Source organism: Dipteris shenzhenensis, chromosome 4 (genome assembly GCF_047967505.1).
Source record: "Dipteris shenzhenensis isolate YYH24624 ecotype China chromosome 4, Dip_SZ_1.0, whole genome shotgun sequence".
NCBI classification, from domain to species: domain Eukaryota; kingdom Viridiplantae; phylum Streptophyta; class Polypodiopsida; order Gleicheniales; family Dipteridaceae; genus Dipteris; species Dipteris shenzhenensis.
Window position 1 is genome coordinate 17674095 of NC_141599.1, and position 9052 is coordinate 17683146.

The 9052-nt window shown below is 44.1% G+C and overlaps 1 pseudogene across 1 annotated transcript; it reads left to right on the forward strand.

Moving 5' to 3' along the window:
* The first annotated feature begins 656 nt into the window (after window positions 1–656).
* LOC147902536 (cytochrome P450 71AU50 pseudogene) lies at window positions 657–3499 on the forward strand (annotated as a pseudogene). Its single transcript, XR_015540906.1, has 2 exons — window positions 657–1544; window positions 2867–3499. The product of XR_015540906.1 is annotated as a cytochrome P450 71AU50 pseudogene (transcript).
* The last annotated feature ends 5553 nt before the right edge of the window (window positions 3500–9052 follow it).

Here is a 9052-nt window from a genome sequence, read left to right on the forward strand (position 1 = left end):
AAAAATGTTGGAAACATTTGCCAAGATTTGAAACTTTTATGCAAAAAAATTTAAATTTTTGTCAGGATTTACATCTTTTCCTTATAAATTCAAAATTAAATGTATAAAAATGTACTATATCTATTAATATTGTGAAACGAAATAAACTAGATGATAAACTTTTGCCAAGATTTATATTAATATGTAAGCGTACCTTCGATGAAAACATCCATGCTCGTAATCCCTCCCTACTATAAGTCAACATGAACATTTGTTTATCCCTATTTGAAGTTATTCAAAGTTGAAGGTAATTGCAACAAGTAATCCCTCCCCCATGGATGCTTGTAATCCCTCCCATTTGTTGATCCCTATTTGAAGTTATTCAAAGTTGAAGGTAATTGCAACAAGTAATCCCTCCCCCTTGCAAGACCGCATGAACATTTGCAGACCCCCATGCGAAGTTATGTAAAGTCGAAAGTTCTAGGTGCTAAACTATGACTAGAAAGCAAAAAGCCATATGCGATGGTCTCAACTTTCGAGAATGCCATGTGAAATTATTAAAGTGGGCGCTAAGCCGCTTTCTTGTCCTACAGGTATTAAATCTGAAGGTTGACACCCCCGATCTTATATATTGATCCAATAGTGCATGTTCAAGCTCAACGTGCAGCATGCTGGCTATGGCGATATCAATTTCCTGGGGTGCTGTCCTCCTGCTCCTCCTCCTCCTCCTCTCCGTCGTCTTCTTCGTTAACAGCTTCTCCAAATCCTCTGCAGCTAGGCTTCCTCCCGGTCCCCCCCCTCTTCCCATCATCGGAAACGCCCTTCAGATCCTTCTCTCAGGCGGCCTCCTTCTCCCACACCGCACCCTTGCCCGCTTCTCCCACCGTTACGGCCCCTTGCTTTACCTTCGATTCGGTTTCTTGTCTCACGTCGTGGTTTCTAGCCCTGAGCTCGCCAGAGAGGTCCTCGTCACCCAGGATCAGTCTTTTGCCACCCGACCATCTTTTCAGATATTCCAGTTCTCCCACTATGGTGAGGAGAACAGTGTCGTCCTAGGGCCCTATGGGAGCCGGTGGAGAGAGTTGCGTAGAATCTGCACTCTCCAACTCTTCACCGCAAAGAGGATTCGCGAGTTTAATGGTGTCAGGATGGAAGAGATTAAGTCCATGCTCCACAACATGGCCGAGAGGAGTCAAAACGGGAAGTTTGCTGTGAATATGAGGCATAGCCTAGAAATGCTCTCAGAAAATGTCATGGGTCGCGTTCTCTTCACGAAAAAACTAAGCGAAGCGTTTTATCACAACGATCGCTCGCTTAGCACCATTCTGCAAGAGGCCAGTGAGGTATTTCACACGCCGCTGATCGGTGAATACATTCCTTTCCTTGGTTGGATGGATTGGAAGTTAAGGCAGCAACTGCGGAGGCTACACAAAGAAGCAGATACCGTCTTGGAGGATATTCTTGCTGAGCGTAAAGTGGACCAAACGGCAGACAACAAAAATGACTTTCTCGCTGTTCTACTTTCTGACGAAATCGGGAAAGACACGATGAAAGGCATTCTGGTGGTAAGAGTGGTTCTTGGTGCTGCTATTTTCTATAGTCGTCCTGCTCATTGCAACATGGGCATCCGGTCCTGATCCAAAGGTTGCCCCAACCATTGACATACATCACATCATAGTGCGAATCGGTAGGCATCTTTCTGTAGTGTTGGCCACCACAACCTCGCTTGCAGTACCTTCTTGGTCGTGATTTCTCCCACCTGCCACTCCGCAATGTGCCTCCATGAGCACAGCTTCTTGCTCGTGCGAAAGTATGCATCGGACCAGAACATCCACCAAATGTCTATGGTAGACCTGATCAACCACCACTTCGAATCCGCAGCTTCTTAGTGCCAACGGATTTCGTTGATTCCTGGTTAGGTAATTTGGCAGATCCCATACGATAGTAGCATTAAGTTTTCGGTAGTCGACACAGATCCATATCTTCTGGTTCTTGGGCACGATCACGATTGGAGAAATCTACTCTGATTGCTCAATTGGTGCAATGAATCCTACCTACAGGAACCGCTCTAGTATGGTCTTTACCTGCTTTGCCACATGCGGATTCATGCAGTACTGGTGCATTTTGATGGGCATGGCATCCTTCTTCAGATTTACGCAGTGCTGGTAAAATTTTGGGTCCAACCCCCGCATATTGGATAGTCCCAAGTGAACACATCCACAAACTCTGTGAGCAGTGCCACTAACTCCTTTCTGAATTCCTCTTTTAGGAGTGTGTTGATCTTTATGGGCTTGGAACTCCCATCTGTGCCTAAGAACACCGTCTCCAATGCATCTTCTTGCATGCGTGTCACTCGCATCATGCGCTTCTCAAACTCCCTTTCCTACTCCAGGACATCCTTCATATGCATATCCGCAATCAATAAGTCCTTCATTGGTTGTATCTGTGGTGGTTGCAATATTACGAGACTGGTGGTCCATGATCCTGGCAAGAGATATTGTGCATAAATTTCCATGACATCGACCGTAACGAACAGCAGTTCAGCTTGGTCTGCGCTTGGACTGGGTCTGCGCTTGAGCTCAATCTGAACTTCTTCTCCTGGAGACTATATGCGCCTGGCTAGGACTCCATCTTGAGGGACTAGGTCTGTATCTGTCGCTACCAATTAGAGCCGTCCCTATGCAAAGGAAGTGCTCAACCTTGAATTGAGATGTAGAAAATACTGTTATAGGTTCCCATTGTAGGCAAAACGACCAGCCTATGGATGAATGTTTGGAGGTTGACCAAATTGTTCTGTATCCAACCTTCCGACATGGTTTTTCGTTGATTCTGATGCATCCTTCAGCAACGTTTTTTAGGAGCTGTTAACATAGCTTTTTCTTCACAGGAAATGCTTGGTGCTGGTTTAGACACGACGTCAGCTGCTTTGGAGTGGGCGCTATCGGAACTCTTGCGTAACCCTAGGGCGATGCAGAAGCTACGAGACGAGCTGAACGCAGTGGTGGGAGGCGGGAGGATGGTGGACGAATCTCACATACCTAAGCTAGGGTACCTGAATGCGGTGTTGAAGGAGACGCTACGACTGCATCCACCGCTGGCGCTACTGGTACCTCATGCTGCGATGAAGGACTGCGAGCTGGCAGGATACAAGATACCGAAGGGAACGAGGGTGTTGGTGAATGCCTGGGCGATAGCGACGGACCCAAAGGTGTGGCAGAAACCGGAGGAATTCTGGCCAGAGAGGTTCGAGGGGAGGCCGGAGCTAGACGTAACGGGGAAGTGCACTGAGGTAATACCGTTTGGGACAGGGAGAAGAGGCTGCCCAGGGATGACTTTTGGGATGGCGATGCTGGAGCTGGCGCTTTCTAATCTGATTCACTGCTTCGATTGGCAGCTCCCGGGCGGGCAACAAGAAGCTCAGAGCCCTGATTTCGTCGCAGAGAGGATGGGTACAGTCATCTTCAAAGCTAATATCCTCCACGCTATCCCGGTTCCTCGCTCTCTTGCTGCTATCTCATAGAGCATTTTGGAATTCTGCTTGAACGTCGAGGTAACCTTAATCATACTACATGAATGCGATGATGGACTAAAGCCCTATCAATGCCGCCATCGGTAAAGCATATATCCATGTACTAGTAATCTTTAATGAATAAAGTCTTTCATTGCCACAAAATTTCAAGCAGATGGGTAAAACCTTGTAAATGCTCCAAGATATCAAGTGAGTGTTTTGTGCTTATTCTCTAAAATCAAACACAAATGATTTTAAAACCTCCTTTTAATACACTAAATAAAAGTCAACTAATTTTCCATTTAAATGAAAATATCAAAGACTCGCACTCCTCTCCATAAGATTTGTAACTCCTCTATCAAAGGTGCCATGTACACGTCCATATTTTTGGCCTTATACTTCCCTGGCACAAGTAGTGCAGGCATGAGGTGTCCCTTCTTTATTGTTAGCCATGGTGGGATATTGTAATTCACCAAGACTAGGCTATGTCGACCAAGATGTCAAGCGTAACCCGAAAGGATTCATGCCGTCCATGGCAAGGCCAAGATGTAAGTTGCGTGGCTCTCTCGCAAAGTCCGGCCACTGATTGTCTATGTGCTTCCAAGCTACACAATCTGCGAGAATCCTCAATGTGTTATTAGTGGACCGAGGAGATGCATGCCATGTCATCAACTTCGTTATGGATTTGCATCGGAACATGTGCTATATTCTTGCAATGATGGGAAAGTGTCTCAAGAACTTTACCGGTATCTGCTCACCCTGTAAGTCATCTCTATATCGTTGTTCCCAACACTTCAGAAAACTATCCAAATCTCCATGCTCATGACGAAAGAGAATACAGTCATAACGGCAAGCATGGATCGTATCATAATCCATACCCACCATTGTTAGCATCATCTTTGCTTCATCTCTTGATGTGGGCATGGTATTTGGTGCAGGCAACATCTTCTGGGGCAACCTATCATAATTCAAATATACATAGGCTTCGAATAATGATGATCCTCAAAGCAACAAAGAAGTCATGTCACTAATCCTACAGCTTAGAATACCTATAAGACATTGAGCAAGCTTAGAATCCTACAACTTGACATTGAGCAAACATTTACAGACTCCTGCATTCTTTGAATTAGAGTGATAGAAGTATGTATTTGTTTGCTCAATGGTAAGCTATTGAAGCCTCATGTGGGAAAAAAGAGAAGGAAAGAGAGAGGAATAGAGATGAGAAAAAGAGAGGAGAAAAAAGACAGAAAAAGAGAGGAGATAAGAGAGAAGAAGAGAAAAAGTGAAAAGAGAAAAAGTGGGGATAAAAGAGAAAAGAAGAGAAGGAAAGAGAGGAGAAAAGAGACGAAAAGAGGAGATAAAAGAGAAAAAGAGAGGAGAAAAGAGACGAAAAGAGAGGATAAAAGAGAGAATGATAAAAGAGAGTCACAATTCAAACATACATAGGCTTCAAATAATGATGATTCTCAAACATACATGATGATTCTCGAAACAAACAATATCCAAATAATGAGTCAAATTAATGCGGGGACCGTATCTCATTAAGGCCGAGACACTTGTATTCGACCACCCATAGTTTGCTCACAGATTTAAGATTGAGAGACAAGCCCGTAGTTTAGACATCCTAGCACCCTCGTACAATTGTGTTGATTGCAACTCTCGCATTTTGACCTTAGACTGTGATATCACATGTACATATGATATAGTGCCCCTAAAAATAGAATCCATCATGTCCACCATACCCTCGTTAACATGTGAGAGACTATAGTCTTGCTCAAAGTATGAAGGTATATGCGCACCCTCGCCACCCTCCTCATCTTGTTTCAAGATTTCATGTAAACATAAGATCTTATCTCAAGGTTTCGTGTCATAATGGTATCCAATATTAACCGTCCACTCAAATAGCATTGACTTACTAATGATCCATCACCATGTGCAACACCAACGGTGGGTACTGGTTCGGGCTCCTCCCCATACATCCATAAGTGGTGCATGATAATATGACGTTGATGTCGTACTTCTCGCTTGCAATGAGTGCAATGATAATACAACCTCTCCGTAAGCCACTCTGTGATCCCGGGCATTGGTGCATCATCTGACGAGCTTCCACTTGTCCCTTCCATCTGCACACTTTTAAAATCACAACATGAGCTGCAAGGAAATCTATTAAGATCCAAAAAATAGCCACCCATGAGCTTCTTTTCTCTCTTTTAACAATAAGTTCCCTGCCCTGTTCTGTCGCTATATAGCGATGCTTTGTCTTGTTTCATCGCTATATAGCGATGCTTTTTGGAAATGAACATCACTATATAGCGACTGACCAACGTCACTATATAGTGACATTGGGGGCTTAAACCCGAAACCCCACGTGATGCTATCTTCTGCTATCTTTGACATCTCTATTGCGGCCGAAAAAGCAAAAATCTCTAGACCTCCCACCATATATTCGATGACCTCGCTTTCCTCCTCTCTATTCTCCACTCTTCACCCCTACCCAGCCCCTCTCCTAACACTTGTGCTCCTTCTCTATCCTTCTCCCTCTCTGCTTGTGTGAAAAGAAGTTTTTCAAGAAGGTGAGTCTCTTTAAGCAATGTAGGTTCATTTTTGTGAGATTTCATTTTGTGGGTATTGAAGCATGTTTCTCCTTATATTGGTAAGGCTATGTGCTAGTTTTCATGCTTGACTTTTAGAGGTTAAGGACAAAAAATGAGATTTGGTGAAAGAAAGAAGATTCACCTCTTCTCTTTTTGGTATTTCTCTTCCTCCTCTTTCTCCTTGTTTGTAGGCTTATGCTTGTCTCCTCAATCCAATCCCTTTGAGAAGTTGCTTCTCTGAACTCGTCCTTCCTTTAACTAGTTATTTGAAAAATAGTATGTTTCCTCTCTTGTGTAGGGCCAGTCCACAAAACACTGAGTGGGACTACTCCAAGTAAGAAAGTGCTTCCTCTTTTCTCCTTTTGTTATTTTTGTTCTTTGCATTGGCCTGCAACTAGCGCTTAAAGCGCTAGCTGCATTGATGGGCGTAGGAACCCTCTCTTCCCCTCTCTTCCCTTATTCCCTCTCTTTCCCTTATTCCCTCTTCTTTTTCCCCTCTTTCAATCTCTTTTCCTCTTTTCCTCTCTCTTTTCCCCCCTCTTTCCCCTCTTTCAATCTCTTTTCATAAGCATATGCTCATGCATAAGCATAAGCATAGGCAAATACATATGCTTATGAAAAGAGATTGAAAGAGGGGAAAGAGAGAGGAATGCATAAGCACAAGCTTATGCTTTCTCTCTTTTTCTTTTATGCTCATATGCTCATGCATAAGCATAGGCATATGCTTTCTTTCCTTTTCTCTTATGCTTATGCTCTTTTTCCCTCTTCCTTCTCTTATGCTTATGCTTATGCATGAGCATATGTCTCCTTCTCCTTCTCCTTCTCCTCTTTTCCTCTCTCTTTTCCCTCCTCTTTCCCCTCTTTCAATCTCTTTTCATAAGCATATGTATTTGCCTATGCTTAAGCTTTCTCTCTTTTTCTTTTATGCTCATATGCTCATGCATAAGCATAAGCATATGCTTTCTTTCCTTTTTTCTTATGCTTATGGTCTTTTTCCCTCTTCCTTCTCTTATGTTTATGCTTATGCATGAACATATGTCTCCATCTCCTTCTCCTTTCATTCTCTTCTTTTTCCCTCTCTTTTTCTCTTCTTTTCATAAGCATATGCCTATGCCTATGCCTATGCCTATGCCTATGCTCATATGCTTATGCATAAGCATAAGCATATGCTTTCTCAATGTATTCTCTTATGCATCTTTATTCTCTCTTTTTTCTCTTATGCATATTTGGTTATTTTCCCCTCTTTCAATCTCTTTTTCCGTTTTATTTCCCTTCTTTTCCCCTCTCCTTCTCTTATGCTTCTCCTTCTCTTTTGCTTATGTTTGCTTTCCCTCATATGCTTTCCGCTTCTTACCCACTCTTATTTTTTGTTTTCTGTTTTCGTGTTTGTGTCTACATAAGACGTGGGATCACGTCGCACGTCCGACGAGTACGAAAACCCTAGTAGGAGGAGACATCATGATCTCTATTCTGCAGAGGACTTTGATTCCCCTCAGGCGACACCTCAAGGGCCTATCCTTGTGACTACCCCTGGCCTGACTCCACTCTAATGTAGCACTATGACTAACCCTCAGGGAACTCCTTTGCTAGTAGCCCATGGCTTTGTCGGGAGTCTCGACGAGTTTGTGGCACAGATGACTGATGAGGAGGCAACAAGACTCTTCTCTCTGCTATCCCAGAGGACCTCAGCAATTCCCTCACCTACACCAACAGCTGGACCTACTGCCCAGCTGTCCTCTCTAGACCCTTTGACTGAGGGGTCATCACCTGGGCGTGCCCATCGTAAGGGAAGGAAAAGTAGAAGGGGTCGCTTATGTTGTGTTGACTCGGGAGATGTAGACGAGTCAACACACTCACATCCCTACAGGTCTCCACTTGGTCTCGAGACCCAGTACTAGTCAGGTCCCTTGCCCTCTCCTACTCCGACTACTACTCCTCGCTCTAGAAGCGCTCGCACAAGCACCACATGCTTTGACTCTACCACTACTATGAGTCCTCCTTACCCGATTGAGGACTTGTCCTATCAAATCACGACTGCTAGAGAGATAATAGAAGATAAAAAGGGCACAATAGTGATGGCCACTATGAGGCGGTTGATGAGCTACCACTTCAGGAGTGGCATAGCTACTAACTGGCGGTATCAAGATGACTAAAAGAAGCAAGCAATCATCGATGAATTGAAAGCAAAATACCTTAACCCCCCAAATTAAGAGTTCAATGAGAATTACATGCGAGAGTGCATGGGTTTCGTCTTGAAGCATCGTAGGTCAACCTTGCGTACTTCCATCGCAAAGGGGAGGGCTAAACCCTGCTGGGTAGACAAAGCTGATTGGAAGTTTTTCAAGAAGCAGAACAGGGACCATCCTGAAATGTTTGAGGGTCAGAGGAGGGCTAGGAGGAGACGGTTGGACGCCGTAGGTACTTTGCACTTTGGTGCAGGCAGACGGTTGGTGTTCAAGGCAACGGTGGTAAGTCTACTTCTTCTCATTTAATGTATTGTTCTATTTGTTTTACTACATATTGCATGCACTTTATCCAACCCTCATAAATTGGGCACATAGCAAGCTACGATGGGTTGCCTTCCTACAAACACAGAGACAAGACATGCGTTTCGCATAGGAACAAAACCGTGGTTTTTTGAGCAAGAGGCAATGGGAGCGATGATCGATTGGGCTGAGGTGGCTGCTCGCACGGTATAAGTCTACTCCTACTTGTAATCTCACTTTTTAAATTGTTTTATTCTTTAAGTTCCAATCTTATTTCCAATTAATATGGTTTCACTCTTAGAATCAAAGCTCAAGCATCCCATCAGTAGAGGTGAGTGGTGATGATGAGGGATTAGGCTTACATGGCTTCAATGAGGGCTAGGGATAAGGTGCAACTCACGAGGGCCAAGGATCAGGCATAGCTCACGAGGGCCAAGAATCATGCCAGCAAGACAAGGATGAGGAGGACGACAATGATTTAGATG